The 20,073-nt window shown below is 41.9% G+C and overlaps 1 protein-coding gene across 1 annotated transcript in view; it reads left to right on the top strand.

The window, feature by feature from the left end:
- The first annotated feature begins 2,668 nt into the window (after positions 1-2,668).
- The window catches only part of LOC130362407 (uncharacterized), a 92,261-nt gene continuing 74,856 nt past the window's right edge, over positions 2,669-20,073 (top strand). The window contains exon 1 of the mRNA XM_056566813.1: positions 2,669-2,686. The gene's annotated coding sequence lies outside the window, so the exon portion shown is untranslated. The remainder of the gene's footprint in view (positions 2,687-20,073) is intronic.

The following is a 20,073-nucleotide window of genomic DNA, read 5'->3' as shown; positions in this document are numbered from 1 at the left end:
ATGACTACTACAGTTAATAAAATCTCTGATGAAGTGTTCTCTACCATCAGGTAGATTTCTGAATCTCTTGATTTTCGCCATATGCTTACAAGTACTGCAATATCCACATGGAAAAGATCCATTTGGCGGATAATTTTAATTGTGCATTAGGGGTAATATTTTAATAGGATACTAATAAAGAGTTGTTTTTAAGGGGGGTTCTAGTGAAGGGTTATTTCCCCGCATGGGGCTAATCCCTCAAAGGTTGTGTAGTAACAATCAGAGTGCACAATTAAGTATCAACATTAAATTATTACAATTTACACAAGCAGTGTTACATAACCATAGGCCACAGCCTGCCCTCTGCTCTCGTGCTCCAACAGTGTTGCACGAGAGTGAGGTTCAATGAAATGTAAATAAACACCAGTGCGTGGCTGTAATAGTGTAAACATCAGGGAGTACAACGGAGCTGGTAACTAAGGACGCGTCGCCAGGGCCGGGACCCACATGGGGACATCTAACCAATCACATGCACGGACGGAGAAACTCACAGTAAGGAGACCCGCAGGAGACTCGCGCTGTCAGTGGTGATGTCTAGTGGATGTCACAGGCTACTGGCGGCGTTCCTAAGAAGAAACAGAGAAACAGGTAAGTGTTTATATCGAGTATGATGGCAGTCAATTATACCAATAACGCAATATATTTGGCACAGCAAATTGCCATACAAGGGGACAATCTTGAATGGGAAACACAAGACTAATAACTTATATAATGGTAGCACATGGGAACCGCAATATATAGTGCTCATAGAATAAACGTGTGTATATATATCTGGTAACACACATATATATATATATAGAGAGAGGAACATACTTTTATATTCCTCTATGGGGCATGGTTAATGGCATTAGAGAGGAGGCCTATAGTATGAATAGGATGCATAGTTATAAAATTAGTAGAGTAAATACAGTACAGTGATCCCTCAACTTACAATGGCCTCAACATACAATAGTTTCAACATACAATGGTCTTTTCTGGACCATTGTAAGTTGAAACCAGACTCAACATACAATGTACAGACAGTCCAGATCTGTGAAACGTGTCAATGGCTGGAAGATCTGACCAATCAGAATGGACATTCACTGGTAAAACCCCTGTATTACTGAAATGCATGCACTGACTGGTGTCTGGTAGCGCCCCCTACAGTACAGGAAGGTATTACATGTTCTGTACTCCTTTGGACACCAGGTGAGGACGGCTCCATGTTACTTTTATAGGACATTGTGTGTACTGTACAGGACCTAGAAGAAGCTCCTGTCCTCTACATAGACCAGTGTTTCCCAACTAGGGTGCCTCCAGCAGTTGCAAAACTACAACTTCCTATAGTTTTGCAACAACTGGAGGCTCCCTGCTTGGGAAACACGGACATACAGTGATTTACAGCTCCCAGCCGATCTTTCTTACTTTTACATGTAAGGATTTGCTTTATCTATATTAGTTATCCACTAAATTTTTCTTTAATTCTCACTTTTTCCTATTTTTTGTATGACAGGACCAATTACCAGGTTTCAACATACAATGGTCGTCCTGGAACCAATTAATATTGTAACTTGAGGGACCACTGTATAAGACAGGATAGAATATAAACATAAAAATAAATAGAATAAAAATGCGGGATAGCAACATGGATAATAACAGCGCAATCTAAAATCTACCTGCAAGCCGTATGAAATGGTAGAATAAAATAAGGCAGGATGGAGTGTAAACAGAACAGTAATATCATCTAAAAATGCAAGGTGACAGTAGTGTTGATAGCAGCAGAATTACATAATAAAATAATAAGGGGAGCGACAGACTCACTAATAAAATTATCACAGATGGACAAAAAATGTATATATAAATAGCAATGATTCTAAGTATTACAGAGAACTTTCAATTAACTTGTTAAGACCAAGAGGCATTAGGGTGCGCAATTTAAAACTCCAATAATTTTCACGTCTTTGTAACATAGGGAAACATTGGGGGACTTCTCTAGGGATGCTTTCCATGGGAGTAACTGAGAACTTCGAAATTAGAGTTGTGGACTTCTACCAGATGTCTGGAGACACTATGTAGCATAAAACCCAAGTTGGTATTGCTCCAATGCTTAGTGCTGAGTTGTGCGTCCAATGTATTGGAAACCACAAGGACACTGGAGAAGATAAATAACAATTCTGGAATTGCAGGTTAAAAAGGACTGTATAGGAAAAGATTCATTGGTAACTCTAGACGTGAATGAATTAACTCTATTAGAGACCTGTGCTCAGCATTTACACCCAGGGGCACCAGACTTTGAATTTTTATTGGTCTTTAGCCTGCTAGGATGTTACGGAGGGTACAAATTCTCCTGAATGTAACCACAGGCTCAGGAGGTAACAGTTTATTGACATAAGGATCCTGTTGGAGAATGTGCCAGTGTTTGGATAAAATCTTCTTAATATCTTTGTTTTCTGGGTAGTTATTATCAAATTGCCTGATGATTTGCCATTGTTTTTGCCAGGTTGTAAGTAGTCCTGTTGTGTAAGTTTACTCACTTTATTAAAAAATAGTCAATCAGTTTCTTGGACATAGTGTTTTGCATGGAACCTAGCTTTTAAAATTTTACTTTTTTCATAGAAATCGGTTTCCGTGGTGCAATTTCATCTGATCCGTTTGAACTGCCCAAACGGTATGTTGGTAATCCATTTACCGTAGTGTGCACTAGAGAAATCCAAATTACTGTTACTGTCGACTTTAAAAAAAAAAGTTTTAGTATATAATATATCTGAATTTCCATGAAACACTAAAACATCTAAAAACTTAGCATTATCTTCAAAACTAGTGTGAGTAAAATTAAGACCCCAATTGTTGCTGTTAAGAGAGGATAAAAAGTCGTTTAGTTCTGCAAGGTTGACACTCCAGATAAAAAAAGATGTCATCAATATAATGTTTAAAAAATGTGCGGTACTTAAAAAGGGGGTGGGGTATATAATTTGCTTCTCAAAAAGACCTACAAACAAATTGGTAAAGCTGGGTGCTACCTTGGACCCCATAGCTTTTGTTGATTAAACTCAAAATAATTGTGGGTCAGTATAAATCTTAATCCTCTTAAAACAAAATCTTCTTGCGCTGTTGGCATGTCACTGTCAAGCTCTAGAAAATGTGATATAGCATTAAGTCCTATTTCATGGTCTATTACAGTATATAATTGAGATGTCCATCGTCACCAGAAAGTGTTCGTTATTTCAAGGTACCTCTGCAATGCTTTTTATAAAATAGGTTGTATCTTTGAGGTGTGACTTGAGAGTAAAAACATGCTTGTGTAGTAATATAGTAACATAGTTCATAAGATTGAAAAAAGTCCATCTAGTTCAACCTATATCCCTAATGATTCCCTACTGAGTTGATCCAAATCAATATAGTGGGCTAGGTTAGCTGACAGTTAGTTTTTTTGTTTTTATAGAACTTGGGTAGAAAATAAATGATAGGTAGGGCAGGTTCCAAAACTAATATATAGTCGCGCTCAGCTTTATCTAAAACGCCTTTGGCAAAACCATCTAAAACAAGATCCTTAAGTTCATTCTTACATTTATCCGTACGATTAAAATAAAGGGATGTATAGTATGTCACATCGAATAAAAGTCTCAAGGCCTCTCTTTTATGTCTGTGGGACGAATTCTAATGTCATTATTCTTTGAAAGTCTATTTAGAGCAATATTCTCTTTTCTTGATAAATTTGAAGTATATGCAGCATTGGTCAGTTAAATTGTCCAAATCAGCGGACACCAAAGCGGAAAATGCATCTATAAAACTACCCTTAGACTGGACTGGAAAGAAAGAAGATTTAGGGTGTAAATTGGTGTGAATTGGTGATGGTTCTAGTTTAGCGTTATAGGAATCAGTTGCCTGTGCTGCTTCACCGGTATTACAATCCTTGATAGCAAAAAACGTTTAATGGTTAACTTCCTCACGTAACTATTTAGGTCCATGAAAAGATCAAAGCTGTCTGCTTTAGATGTAGGACAATTAGAGAGGCCCCTTTCCAGGAGGAGAGATTAAATATTTTGACAGTAGTCATGTTGTCTTTAAGTTGTGTCTTTTTTTCTTTTCTTTCTCGCTTCCGTCTACCTCCCCTACATCCTCGTTTTCTCGTTTTTTTCATTTACCCTCCTATTCAGCAACATCCCAGAAAGATAACAATCAATAGTCATCCAAGCCCTCCAACAATTTACCAGTTACTATTCAGCATAATAATAACCCACCACCTAAGTTACACTCTAAATCAAGCCATACTGATAATATTAATTTCAATAATGGTACTCAGCAGATCCAACATTCCCACCACCCTCCCAACTCTGTATCTACCAGTCATCATTCTGTCACAACTAATCATCATTCTACAACTATCTCTTATAACCACGATGACCCACATGTTATTCAGTGTGAATCAGCAGCTACCTCCATTCACCCTACCTCCACCAAAAAAGTTAGTGCCTCTATTCATAAGCACTGTCATGCATCCACCTCTTTTCCCAATTCTTTTCCCATCCGCCAGGAGATTTTAGATCTTTTCATACAACATAGTTAGTATGGTTGAAAACAGACATACGTCCATCGAGTCCAAGCAGGGAATTGAAGTGAAGGGTGTAAAGCGATAAGGGGAAGGGATGTAGTTTTATAATTCTACATAAGCATTAATGTTATTTTGTTCCAGGAATGTATCTAACCCTGTTTTAAAGCTGTTAATTTTTCCTGCTGTGACCAGTTCCTGAGGTAGACCGTTCCATAAATTCACAGTCCTCACGGTAAAGAAGGCGTGTCGCCCCTTTAGACTAAACCTTTTCTTCTCCAGACGGAGGGAGTGCCCCCTCGTCCTTTGGGGGGGTTTAACCTGGAACAGTTTTTCTCCATATTTTTTGTATGGGCCGTTTATATACTTATATACGTTTATCATATCCCCCCTTAAACGTCTCTTCTCAAGACTAAACAATTGTAACTCCTTTAATCGCTCCTCATAGCTAAGATGTTCCATGCCCCATATTAGTTTAGTCGCGCGTCTCTGCACCCTTTCCAACTCCGCAGTGTCCCTTTTATGAACAGGCGACCAAAACTGAACAGCATATTCCAGGTGAGGCCGTACCAATGCTTTATAAAGGGAGAGTATTATGTCCCTGTCCCTGGAGTCCATGCCTCTTTTTATACATGACAATATCCTGCCGGCTTTGGAAGCAGCAGCTTGACATTGCATGCTATTCTGTAGTCTGTGATCTACAAGTACACCCAGATCCTTCTCTACCAGTTTAATCCCCCCTAAGACATACAATGCATGCATGTTATTAGTACCCAGATGCATAACTTTACATTTATCCACTTTGAACCTCATTTGCCAAGTGGATGCCCAGACACTTAGTCTATCCAAGTCATCTTGTAACCTATACACATCCTCTATAGACTGTACTGTGCTACAAAGCTTGGTGTCATCTGCAAAGATAGAAACAGAGCTGTTAATACCATCCTCTATATCATTGATAAATAAATTAAACAACAGCGGGCCCAGTACTGAACCTTGGGGTACACCACTAATAACCAGGGACCAATCAGAGTACGAATCATTGACCACCACTCTCTGGGTACGATCCATGAGCCAGTGTTCAATCCAGTTACAAACTAAAGTTTCCAAGCCCAAAGACCTTAACTTACCTGTCAGACGTCTGTGAGGGACAGTATCAAATGCTTTGGCAAAATCCAGAAACACTATATCCACAGCCATTCCTATGTCAAGGATTGGTTTGACAACTTCTATCCTTAGTAAACCCATGCTGGCTATCACTTATAATACTATTATCCCCTATGTATTCCTGTATGTAATCCCTTATAAGTCCTTCAAACAATTTACCCACAATGCACGTTAGACTTACCGGTCTATAATTGCCTGGCGAAGACCTAGAGCCCTTCTTGAAGATTGGTACCACATTAGCCTTGCGCCAGTCCCTTGGCACAATACCAGACACCAGAGAATCTCTAAATATCATGAACAAGGGTACAGATATTACTGAACTTACCTCTCTAAGAACTCTTGGGTGAAGTCAATCCGGTCCTGGAGATTTGCTTACATTTACTTTACTTAACTTACCTTGTACCATCTCTACATTAAGCCAGTTCAGTACATTACATGATGTGTTACCAGCACTGACCTGTCCAATGTCAGCTCCTTGTTCCATAGTATATACAGAACTAAAGAACCCATTCAGTAGCTCCGCCTTCTCATGATCGCCCGTGACAACCTCCCCATTATCATTATTAAGGGGTCCTACATGCTCTGTCCTTGGTTTTTTTGTATTTATACATGTAAAAAAATATTTAGGATTAGTTTTGCTTTCTTTGGCCACCTGTCTCTCATTTAGAATTTTTGCTGTTTTTATTAAATTTTTACAGATTTTATTAAGCTCCTTGTACTGTTTAAATGTTATAGCTGACCCATCAGATTTGAATTTTTTGAAGACTATTTTTTTGTTGTTTATTGCTCTTTTAACATAATTTGTCAGCCATGTAGGATTTAGTTTTAATCGTTTATATTTGTTCCCCTTTGGTATATATTTAGCTGTATAGTTATTTAGAGTTGATTTAAAGATGCCCCATTTACTTTCTGTATCAGTATTTGAGAACACCTCCCCCCCAGTCTATGTCCTGTAGTGCAGCTCTCAGCCCAGGGAAATTTGCCTTTTTAAAGTTATATGTTTTTGCCTTCCCCGCCTGTCTTTGCTTTCTACATTTTAAGTCAAAAGTAACTATATTGTGGTCGCTATTACCAAGGTTTTCCCGCACAGTTACATTACCAACCAGCTCTGCGTTGTTGGAAATGATCAGATCCAACAAGGCATCACTTCTTGCTGGGTCCTCCACAAACTGGCCCATAAAATTATCCTGCAATAAATTTAGGAATTTTCTCCCCTTTGTAGTTTTAGCCAGCCCCCGGCCCCAATCTATATCTGGATAGTTAAAATCTCCCATTATTACCACTGTACCTGCCCGGGCGGCCCTCTCTATTTGTTTATACAGCTGACCTTCTATCTCTTCAGTGATATTAGGGGGTCTGTAGATTACACCAAATATAATTTTTTCAATATTTCCCTCCTTTTGTAATTCTACCCACAGGGATTCCACATCCTCAGAATCATCACACACTATGACATCGTTCACACTGGCTTTCATACCACTTCTTACATACAGACAGACTCCACCACCTTTTCTGTTCATTCTATCCTTGCGAAACAATGTAAACCCCTGCAGATTGACAGCCCAGTCATGCGAGGAGTCCAGCCATGTCTCAGTGACCCCAACTATATCAATATGTTCCTCCAGTATCAAGGCCTCAAGCTCCCCCATTTTATTTGCTAGGCTTCTGGCATTTGTGAACATACACTTTACATTTCCATTAAGTTTTACACATATAGTCTCACTAATGGGATTTTCAGAGTTATTGGGGTTAATGTTATTATTTGAGTTATAAGGGCTAATTGTACTATTTAAGTTATTGGGGCTAATGGGATTTTTTGAGTTATTGGGTCTAACGTTATTATTTAAGTTATTGGGGCTAATGGGATTTTTTGCGTTATTGGGTCTAACGTTGTTATTTAAGTTATTGGGGCTAACGGTATTTTTTTAGTTAATGGGGCTTATTGTAGTTATTGGGGCTAATGGAATTTTTTGAATTATTGGGATTACAATTTTTCGGGCTACATTTATTTTTACAGCTGGTTTGTAACCCATGGATCTCCTTATCCACTGCTCTTAACCTCCCCCCACAGGACTCCTCTCCACCCACCATTATGTCATGACCCCTCTCTAACCTATCCATCCCATTGTCTGCTTTCTTTGCTTTATTATCCTCCCCCCACTCACCTAGTTTAAATACTCAGGCACACCTTCCAGGATTCTCTCCCCCAGCACAGCGGACCCCCTTCCATTCAGGTGCAAATTATACGTAGAATAGAGTTTGTACCCCAATGAAAAGTCAGCCAAGTGCTCTAAAAACCCAAACCCTTCCCCCTCACACCACGACTTAAGCCATGCATTTAACTCCCTAAGCTCCCGCTGTCTTTCCGGCGATGCGCATGGCACAAGAAGTATTCCAGAGAACACAACCTTAGAGGTCCTTCCCTTCAGCTTGGCACCCAGTTCCTTGTAATTATTCTTCAGGGACCTCCACCTACCATGTATTCTGTCGTTGGTTCCCACATGGACCACCACAGCTGGGTCATCCCCAGCCCCCCCATGTAATTTGTCCACCCTTTCCACCACATGCCAAACCCTGGCACCAGGGAGACAGCAAACCATTCGGTTGAGGTGGTCTTGGCGACAAATTATTCTATCCGTCTTCCTGATTATAGAATCCCCTACCACAACTAACTGTCTTGGCCTACCTGCGTTACCATCCCCCACACTACTAGTTGAGCTGTTCGCCCGGCTGTTAGGGAGACCAGTATCCACTAGGGTTGCCATCTCTGATACTGAGGCCCTCGCATCATCGCCCAACTTGGCAATTTTACTTGGGAGATCAGAAGAGGAAGTGACCTTCCTTTTCCTTGCCCCCTTTCCAGTCCCTCTAACTACATTAACCCAGCTCCCTACTTGGGCCTCCTGGCTAGTTTCTCCAACCTCCATTTCTACCCCACTAACTGCTTGCTCTGTAAGATTGTCAATCGCCCTTAATGTTGCATTTTGCTCCTCCAGATCTCTAATACGAGCTTCCAGGTGGGCAACATGCTCACATTTGTCACAGCGGTATTCACCCTGAAGCTGCTGCTCCAGAGATGTATACATGTGGCACAATGTGCACTGAAGAAAACCTCAAATCCTGCTGTCCATATCCTTGGTGACAAACAGCTGTTATTAACTATTAAGAAAAACTACTTTTATCAAAGGTGTGTAATACTTACAGTTACAGTGGGTCCTGCTTACAACTCCTGCTTTTTAAACTTCTGCGTATAAAACTTCTCATATGTTAACACTTAAGAATACAAACCAAGCTTCAGTTAGACTCAGTCAGAGCAGGGCTCACAGAGTTTCCCAGTTAGTTTTAAACACCTGAGAGCAGTTAATCAATTAACCCCTCCCCCAGGTGTACAGGATCTGCTGCATATTTTTGCTGCATATTTTGTGCATCTGACTTTGCAACCCATTATCTTCAATAGGTAGGAAAATCAGCTGCAGAAAATATACAGCACATCCTGTACGTGTGAACATACCCTAAGTGCTTTTTCACATGGACAGATCCGCAGCGTATTTTACGGTGGGGATCCGCCAACAATGGACCCTATTGTGCTGCCTCCATCTGTGTTTGCTCATAGCGGCAATCCACCTCTACGAACAGACACGCTTCGAGGTGCATGTTCTCCACAGGCATGCGCAGTATACTCGCACACATCGCAGCTGCTCCTCCTGTTCTCTGAGCTAGGCCGAGAGCAGCCGCGATGTGTGCAAGTATACTGTGCATGGGCGTGGCGAACATCACATCAAAGCGTAGCTAAATTCATGCTTAACCCCTTAAGGACACATGACGTTCTCATACGTCTCCATTTCCGAGTCCTTAAGGACACATGACGTATGAGAACGTCATGTGTTTTACCGGCCCCCCGCAACCATCTGGAGCGGAGCCGGTGCCCGATGCCTGCTGAAATCGTTCTGCAGGCATCGGGGCATATCGCCCAGGGGGGTCATGATGACAATTCAGTCTAGCGATCTGCAGCGGATTCCGGGTCAATCGGGTCTCCAGTGACCCGGTGACCTGGAATTATTGGCTGATCGGTGCTGTCAGAGAAGGCCCCGAACAGCCAGAGCCTGCAGGGGTGAGGTGGCACTGGTGCCACCTCACGATCGCCCTGATTGGTCGGCCGGACTAATCAGGGAGCCTGCTGCGGGTGTCACTCCCGCAACCCGCTCCGCCCCTCTTCCGGAGGATGTGAGCGGGTGCGGGACGTGCACCCCGGGTGCTGGGGACCCCGATCCCCGGCATCCCTGTTGGGATCGGGGCCCCAGGAGCGGCGGCGATGACGAGGGACTGACCTGATGCGGCTGGATCGTTGGAGGTGAGTGACAGCCTCCTGCTGTTGCTTAGCAACAGCTCCCAGCATGCAAAAAGGGCATGCTGGGAGCTGTAGTTATGCAACAGCAGCAGGCAGACCACCACAACTCCCAGCATTCCCTTATGGGCATGCTGGGACTTGTAGTTTTGCAACAGCTGGAGGCACATTCTTTCTATGGAAAAGTGTACCTTCAGCTGTTGTATAACTACAACTCCCAGCTTGCACAATCAGCTAAAGTGCATGCTGGGAGTTGTAATGGTGCATCTGGTGGTTGCATAACTACAACTCCCAGCATGCCTGTTGGCTGTATGACTGCTGAGAGTTGAAGTTTTGCAACAGCTGAAGGCACACTGAGTTAAGTAGCAAACCAGTGTGTCTCCAGCTGTTGCATAACTACAATCCCCAGCATCCCCAGTCAAACTAGTATGCCTCCAGCTGTTGCATAACTACAAGACCCAGCATGCCCTTCCGCTGTCCGTACATGCTGGGGGTTGTAGCTTTTGCAACAGCTGAAGGCACACTGGTTGCAAAACACTGAGTTTGTTACCAAACTCAGTGTTTCACAACCAGTGTGCCTCCAGCTGTTGCAAAACTACAACTCCCAGCATGCACTGATAGACCGTACATGCTGGGAGTTGTAGTTTTGCAACAGCTGGATGTTCCCCCCCCCCCCCCCCCCCAATGTGAATGTACAGGGTACACTCACATGGGCAGAGGATTACAGTAAGTATCCGGCTGCAAGTTTGAGCTGCGGCAAATTTTCTGCCGCAGCTCAAACTGCCAGCGAGAAACTACTGTGAACCCCCGCCCGTGCGACTGTACCCTAAAAACACTACACTAACACTCAATAAAATAAAAAGTAAAAAACACTACATATACACATACCCCTACACAGCCCCCCTCCCCTCCCCAATAAAAATGAAAAACGTCTGGTACGTCACTGTTTCCAAAACGTAGCCTCCAGCGGTTGCAAAACTACAACTCCCAGCATGCACTGATAGACCGTACATGCTGGGAGTTGTAGTTTTGCAACAGCTGGATGTTCCCCCCCCCCCCAATTTGAACGTACAGGGTACACTCACATGGGCGGAGGATTACAGTAAGTATCCGGCTGCAAGTTTGAGCTGCGGCAAATTTTCTGCCGCAGCTCAAACTGCCAGCGAGAAACTACTGTGAACCCCCGCCCTTGTGACTGTACCCTAAAAACACTACACTACACTAACAGAAAATAAAATAAAAAGTAAAAAACACTGCATATACACATACCCCTATACAACCCCCCTCCCCTCCCCAATAAAAATGAGAAACGTCTGGTACGCCACTGTTTCCAAAACGGAGCCTGCAGCTGTTGCAAAACAACTACTCCCAGTATTGCCAGATAGCCGTTGACTGTCTAGGCATGCTGGGAGTTTTACAACAGCTGGAGGCACCCTGTTTGGGAATCACTGGCATAGAATAACCCTATGTCCACCCCTATGCAAGTCCCTAATTTAGGCCTCAAATGCGCATGGCGCTCTCACTTTGGAGCCCTGTCGTATTTCAAGGCAACAGTTTAGGGTCACATATGGGGTATCGCCGTACTCGGGAGAAATTGTGTTACAAATTTTTTGGGGGGGGGGGGGATTTTCTGCTATTACCCTTTTTAAAAATGTAAAATTTTTGGGAAAACAAGCATTTTAGGTAAAAAAAAATATTTTTTTTTACATATGCAAAAGTCGTGAAACACCTGTAGGGTATTAAGGTTCAAACTACCCCTTGTTACGTTCCCCGAGGGGTCTAGGTTCCAAAATGGTATGCCATGTGTTTTTTTTTTCTGTCCTGGCACCATAGGGGCTTCCTAAATGCGGCATGCCCCCAGAGCAAAATTCGCTTTCAAAAAGCCAAATGTGACTCCTTCTCTTCTGAGACCTGTAGTGCGCCAGCAGAGCACTTTTCACCCCCATATGGGGTGTTTTCTGAATCGGGAGAAATTGGGCTTCACATTTTGGGGGGTATTTTCTGCTATTACCCTTTTTAAAAAGGTAAACATTTTGGGAAAACAAGCATTTTAGGTAAAAAAAAAATATTTTTTTTACATATGCAAAAGTCGTGAAACACCTGTAGGGTATTAAGGTTCACGTTACCCCTTGTTACGTTCCCCGAGGGGTCTAGTTTCCAAAATGGTATGCCATGTGTTTTTTTTTGCTGTTCTGGCACCAAAGGGGCTTCCTAAATGTGGCATGCCCCCAGAGCAAAATTTGCTTTCAAAAAGCCAAATGTGACTCCTTCTCTTCTGAGACCTGTAGTGCGCCAGCAGAGCAATTTTCACCCCCATATGGGGTGTTTTCTGTATCGGGAGAAATTGGGCTTCTTTTTTGGGGGGGTATTTTCTGCTATTACCCTTTTTAAAAATGTAAAATTTTTGGGAAACCAAGCATTTTAGGTAAAATAAAAAAAAATTTTTTTACATATGCAAAAGTCGTGAAACACCTGTAGGGTATTAAGGTTCACGTTACCCCTTGTTACGTTCCCCGAGGGGTCTAGTTTCCAAAATGGTATGCCATGTGTTTTTTTTTGCTGTTCTGGCACCATAGGGGCTTCCTAAATGTGGCATGCCCCCAGAGCAAAATTTGCTTTCAAAAAGCCAAATGTGACTCCTTCTCTTCTGAGACCTGTAGTGCGCCAGCAGAGCAATTTTCACCCCCATATGGGGTGTTTTCTGTATCGGGAGAAATTGGGCTTCTTTTTTGGGGGGGTATTTTCTGCTATTACCCTTTTTAAAAATGTAAAATTTTTGGGAAACCAAGCATTTTAGGTAAAAAATATATATCTTTTTTTTACATATGCAAAAGTCGTGAATCACCTGTGGGGTATTAAGGTTCACTTTACCCCTTGTTACGTTCCCTGAGGGGTCTAGTTTCCAAAATGGTATGCCATGTGTTTTTTTTTTGCTGTCCTGGCACCATAGGGGCTTCCTAAAGGTGACATGCCCCCCAAAAACCATTTGTCGCTCCTTCCCTTCTGAGCCCTCTACTGCGCCTGCTGAACAATTAACATAGACATATGAGGTATGTGCTTACTCGAGAAAAATTGAGTTTCAAATACAAGTAAAAATTTTCTCCTTTTTACCCCTTGCAAAAATTCAAAAATTGGGTCTACAAGAAAATGCGAGTGTAAAAAATGAAGATTTTGAATTTTCTCCTTCACTTTGCTGCTATTCCTGTGAAACACCTAAAGGGTTAATACACTTACTGAATGTCATTTTGAATACTTTGGGGGGTGTAGTTTTTATAATGGGGTCTTTTATGGGGTATTTCTAATATGAAGACCCTTCAAATCCACTTCAAAACTGAACTGGTCCCTGAAAAATAGTGAGTTTGAAAATTTTGTGAAAAATTTAAAAATTGCTGCTGACTTTGAAGCCCTCTGGTGTCTTCCAAAAGTAAAAACTCATAAATGTTATGATGCAAACATAAAGTAGACATATTGTATATGTGAACCCAAAAAATATATATTTTGAATATCCATTTTCCTTACAAGCAGAGAGCTTCAAAGTTAGAAAAATGCAAAATTTTCATTTTTTTCATCAAATTTGGGGATTTTTCACCAAGAAAGGAAGCAAGTTACCATAAAAGTTTACCACTAAGTTAAAGTAGAATATGTCACGAAAAAACAATCTCGGAATCAGAATGATAACTAAAAGCATTCCAAAGTTATTAATGTTTAAAGTGACAGTGGTCAGATTTGCAAAAAACGCTCTGGTCCTTAAGGTGTAAAATGGCCTGGTCATTAAGGGGTTAATGCAAATTTCAACATTGATCTTGCAATGTAAAGGGGTTATGAAACCCTCGTATGTACTGTTGATGCCTTCTCCTGTGTCTTTCAGGAATTACTTGGCTTACTGATGCTTTTGGGCATGTGCCTTAAGTTTTTGGATGTTTAGCACAAGATAAATACATGCTTAATAGAAATTTCAACTTTGATCTTTCAATGTAAGGGGTTATGAAACCCTTTTCTGTACTGCTGATGCCTGCTCCTGACTGTGTGTTTCAGGAACTACTTAGCTTATTGATGCTTCTGGGCTTGGGCCTTAAATTTTTGGATTTTTGGACTAGATACATACATGCTTAATTTAAATTTCAAAATTTATGGTGCAATGTATGGGGTTATTAAACCCTCTTGGGTTCTGTTTTTTTTTTCAAATGTTCTGATAATTTTCTCAGAAGTAAACTTGAATTTTCCGGAGTACTAAACATGACACCATGGAACGCTTGTTGTGTGTGATTTTTAAATTAAAATTTTCCCAAAATAACACGGTGAGGGATGAACTCTGCTTCTTTATGTCATAGCACATAACTTTAGAGAAGAATGTCTTTTTGTGGTCCACAGTTATGCATTATAGAGTCTTTTGGACTCTTGGATATGCACTTGTTCTAACACAAAGGTATTTCGTCAGACAACATACCTAAAACAACTTTAATATTTTCTTCTGACTGAGAGAACTATTGAATTCTTCTAGTACACCTTTTAATAAACACTGAAGTTAGCCTTTTTTTATTCAGTCTATTCTTTATTGTGGGAATCTCAATTTTGTGCAAGTCTTTATTTGATCGAACTGGGCTACAGCTGACTGCTGTGTCATGTGACTCAACACTGTTATCCCTTTTTAATGAGAGTGTCTAAAGGTAGTCATTTTTACTTTCTATTAAAATTGGAGTTTCTGTCTGAATTTCTGAGATAGAATCTGCTATCTGGTGATCTCGAGTTAAATAATTAAAATCCTCGAAGGATTTACTTTTTGCTTCTTTGGATGGACCTATTTCCTATGTGTGTGAGCCATAGTGGTTTCCCATTGCTTCAGCCACCTCAAGGATGTGACATTCAGACACCGTATAGTCTAGAATCTGCTATGAGGTGATCTTGAGTTAAATAATTAAAATCCTTGAATTAATTGATATTTCAATCTTATTGCTTATTAATTCACCGGGTGTGCTGCAGATGCCTTTTCCTGACTGTTTTTATCCGGAACTAATCTACTTAATGCTGCTTCTGGCCTTGGCCCTCAAATTTTGGGATATTAAGCACTAGCTTAATTGAAATTTCAACATTGATCTTGCAATGTAAAGGGGTTATGTAACCCTCGGGTGTACTGCTGATGCCTGCGCCTGTGTCTTTCAGGAATTACTTGGCTTACTGATGCTTATGAGTTTGGGCCTTAAATTTTTGGATGGTAGCACTACCTAACATGCATCTTCAATAGAGATTTCAAAGGTCACCTTTTAATTTTATGGGTTGTGAACCCCTCTTGTGTACTCATGCTGCTTCATGCTCCACACTGTCAGCCTGTTAGTCCTGTGACAGTGTGCGACTCCCCCTCCACATCCTTCATTGTGTCCTAAGCCTTCACTGCCCGGACAAGTCTCAGTGGCCCTTCATCATACCATGTATGCAGGGCACGGCAGTGTCACGCTGTTCTTCACATGTTTGCCTTAGCGAAAAATCTTGGAAACAATGGCCGATCAGAGCAATGGAGACGTTGTGCCTACATCTAACGACCACATGAGCCTTGTGGGGGCTTGTTGGATTTGGTCCTTTGTACCCACATGCTGGGGTCTGGGACACTCAAAGTTTGATTTAAATTTCAAATAAAAAAATCAGACATTTTTATGGTCTCCTCATGCAACAGCCAACTCCAGGCTGTGTCATTCAGGCAATATATGGTTTACTGATGCCGCTGCTGGGCCTGAGTCTGGGAAATTCTAATTTTATAACAGGTAGCACCCGCTATCCAAAATCTTCTTCAAAAATTTCAAAAATTGTTGTGTATTTTCTTAGGGATTGTGAAGCCCTGGTGTGTACTCATGCATCAGCCAACTCCAGGCTGTGTCATTCAGGCAATATATGGTTTACTGATGCCGCTGCTGGGCCTGGGTCTGGGAATTAAAATTTTATCATAGGTAGCACCCGCTATGCAAAATCTTCTTCTAAAATTTCAAAAATTGTTGCGTTTTTTCTTAGGGATTGTGAAGCCCTGGTGTGTACTCATGCATCAGCCAATTCCAGGCTGTGTCATTCAGGCAATATATGGTTTACTGATGCTGCTGCTGGGCCTGGGTCTGGGAATTCAAATTTTATCACAGGTAGCACCCACTATCCAAAATCTTCTTCAAAAATTTCAAAAATTGTTGTGTTTTTTCTTAGGGATTGTGAAGCCCTGGTGTGTACTCATGCATCAGCCAACTCCAGGCTGTGTTATTCAGGCAATATATGGTTAACTGATGCCGCTGCTGGGCCTGGGTCTGGGAATTCAAATTTTATCATAGGTAGCACCCGCTATCCAAAATCTTCTTCTAAAATTTCCAAATTTTTTTTTTTTGTGGAATGTAAAGCCCTGGTGTGTACTCGTGCATCAGCCAACTCCAGGCTGTGTCATTCAGGCAATATATGGTTTACTGATGCCGCTGCTGGGCCTTGGTCTGGGAATTCAAATTTGATCATAGGTAACACCCGCTATCCAAAATCTTCGGTTTAAATTTCTAAATTAATCTTTTAATCTTAGGGATTGTGAAGGCCTAGTGCCTACTCATGCTGCCAACGCCTCCACGCTGTGTCATTCAGCCACTATATGGTGTCCTCATGCTGCCAACACCTCCACGCTGTGCCATTCAGCCACTATATGGTCTCCTCATGCTGCCAACACCTCCACGCTGTGTCATTCAGCCACTATATGGGCTCCTGACACTGATGCCACCACCAGGCTCTGTCATTGTGCTGCTGTGCAGCAGTGATTCTAAAACAGATGCCGGTAATCTGCATGTTATTCTGTATTATTTCACTACCCCAGCACACTCCATATGCATTTTAGAACACAGCAAAGTGTTCTATACCCCTATTGAGGCTGCCTGTAGGCTAGAAATAGCCTTTTTTAATATAGATTCGCCACGAAAAAATTCGGATTGAAGCAAACTTTTTCGGAAAATTCGGCGAATCGTCCGAATCGAATTTTTGAAAAGTTCGCTCATCTCTATATGGTACCATCACCGCCGAACTTTGTAAGACCAAGACCGAGTACCGGACTCTGGTGAGTGAGGCCCCTGCCCTGGCATTCTTCAAAAAGCTGGACAAGAAACTCATGGTCACCGAGATTAAGGAGCGGAAGAGGGAGAAATTTGTGTGAGACTAGGCCAATTATGACACAGCTCAGATGTTTACATGTTTACAATAAGAAAACCACTCGACGCCAACATATCCGCCTAATCGTAGACGAGGAAATGTACGCAGACCACTTTCGGACTTTTGGACTTTCGACTCCTGCCACCGGCTCTGATGATGCTATCAACACCCAAACTACTCGTCCACAGGCCACAGTCCCAGGTTCTTTCCCTTTAGGAGAAAAATCAGGAGGGGCAGAGGGAAGAAGGGACATCACCACGGTTCCATCCAAGGGGAAGGGGGTCACATGGAGGGATTAGAGACTGTTCCTGATCCATCTAACCTTATGAACCTCACAGACATTCCTGTCTAAGGGCTTAAATTTTGGCTAATGTCAGCCCTTTGATTATACCCAGTTTGAGGTAGACATATTTAAGACCACTAGGAAGATGATATTACATAAAATGTTCAAAAATGAGAAATTTGCAGCAAATATTCCTGAGAACCCCAGAGAAGCAGACATCTCAGCTGTAGAGGGACCCCTAGGTTTCTCTCCTATCCTGGATCTGTCCCCCACAGACAGGGATATACTAAACACACTATGTGAGTTGGCAGAAAACTAAGACACCACCATTAATTTCACCCCAGTAGAGGTGTTGCCATTCAAGGGTGGTAATTAGAGATGAGCGAATCAAAGTTGACAAACCCGAATTCATTACGAATTTCATGAAAAATTCGATTTGCAACGAATACAAATATCGCCGTGATTCTATCACGCAAATCGCTTCTTTAAACTCCATTTTACAGCGTTCCAGGCTATTGGGGACCTAAGATGGCGGATCCACATGTGAGTACATGGGGCAGGGGATTATGGGAGGGCGGGAAACAGCGGCGGGAATGAAGGTAGACGGGCTGACCCTGAATCACATGTGAGATGCAGCCTATCAGTGTTCACTGACCCCTGTGATGTAACAGCCCTATATAATCGGCGGCCATCTTGCGTCTCTTCATTTAATCTATGCACTCAGATGGAGAGGACGGGACTGCGTGTGTGTGAATAGCTCATACCACAGCGTTACACTGCAACTGCTAGTCACATCAGCATTAGGGAAAGGCAGGAGTGCAGAGTGCTGTGCTGTTACACTGAGAAGGATCATTGATTGCTAAACCTCCTATTCATGTTATTGAGCATTGCAGCAGAGAGGGGCAGATAGCTGTCACCTGCCTCATACAGATCTCCAAGCTGCCTGAACTTTCTGAAGCATCTTACATCCTCATTGTTCAGCCCAATTGAGTTTATTTTTGTTTGCTCCACAAAACTTCTGCTGCTCAGAATTGTGTGACAGAGTGCAATTTAGGGTTTAATCCCTGGATTTTTATTTTGTGGTGCTGCACTGTTGGGTCCTGCTGCTGTTCAGAAATACATGATTGTTCAGTGGACTGTAGTGCATTTGCACCATTTTGTACCTGTTAATCTGTCAAGGGGCTGGCTACATACTGTGCAAGTCCAAACAATACTATTCACCGGCTGTTTTTTTTTTTTTTTTTAAACAGATTTTTCTGCGTATAGTTACGCATATATAACTGCCCTCATCAGTGCATACCGCATAGGTACATGCAAGTATTGTACCATTTAGTACCTGTTAAGCTGTCAAGGTGCTCCATACTGTCAAAGTCCAAACAATAGTATCCACCGGCTGGTGTTTTACAAAAATACAGAGTTTTTTCTGCTAATAGGCATATTACTGCCCTCATCAGTGTATACCGCATACGTACATCCAAGTATTGTACCACTTAGTACCTGTTAAGCTGTCAAGGTGCTCCATACCGTCAAAGTCCAAACAATAGTATCCACCGGCTGGTGTATTACAAAAATACAGAGTTTTTTCCGCTAATAGTTAGGCATATTACTCCCCTCATCAGTGCATACCGCATAGGTACATCCAAGTATTGTACCATTTAGTTCCTGTTAAGCTGTCAAGGTGCTCCATACTGTCAAAGTCCAAACAATAGTATCCACCGGCTAGTGTTTTACAAAAATACAGAGTTTTTTCTGCTAATAGTTAGGCATATTACTGCCCTCATCAGTGCATACCGCATAGGTACATCCAAGTATTGTACCATTTAGTAGCTGTCAAGGTGCTCCAAACCGTCAAAGTCCAAACAAAGTCCAAACAAAGTCCACCGGCTGGTGTTTTACAAAAATACAGAGTTTTTTCTGCTAATAGGCCCTCATCAGTGCATACCGCATATGTACATCCAAGTATTGTGCCATTTAGTACCTGTTAAGCTGTCACGGTGCTCAATACCGTCAAAGTCCAAACAATACTATCCACCGGCTGGTGTTTTACAAAAATACAGGGTTTTTTCTGCTAATAGGCCCTCGTGAGTGCATACCGCATACGTACATCCAAGTATTGTACCATTTAGTACCTATTAAGCTGTCAAGGTGCTCCATACCGTCAAAGTCCAAACAATAGTATCCACCAGCTGGTGTATTACAAAAATACAGAGTTTTTTCTGCTAATAGTTAGGTATATAACTGCCCTCATCATTGCATACCGCATACGTACATCCAAGTATTGTACCATTTAGTACCTGTTAATCTGTCAAGGGCCTACATACTGTTCAAGGACAGCCATAAGGAAGGTTTCTTGAGCTGCAGCATTAGAATGATATCCCACAACATAGTCTTATTTGTGACGTTGCCACGCATTGGAATTCCACCCTCCATATGTTGGACAGACTATACGAACAAAGAAAAGCCATCACTGATTTCTTGATGATCCAAGCAGATAGGAGTACTCCTCTGTGTAACTTCAATGTGAACCAGTGGCAGCTCATACGTGACACCTGCCGT

The sequence above is a fragment of the Hyla sarda genome, chromosome 3, assembly GCF_029499605.1.
Source record: "Hyla sarda isolate aHylSar1 chromosome 3, aHylSar1.hap1, whole genome shotgun sequence".
Taxonomy (NCBI): domain Eukaryota; kingdom Metazoa; phylum Chordata; class Amphibia; order Anura; family Hylidae; genus Hyla; species Hyla sarda.
This window is presented reverse-complemented; position numbering and strand designations above follow the sequence as displayed.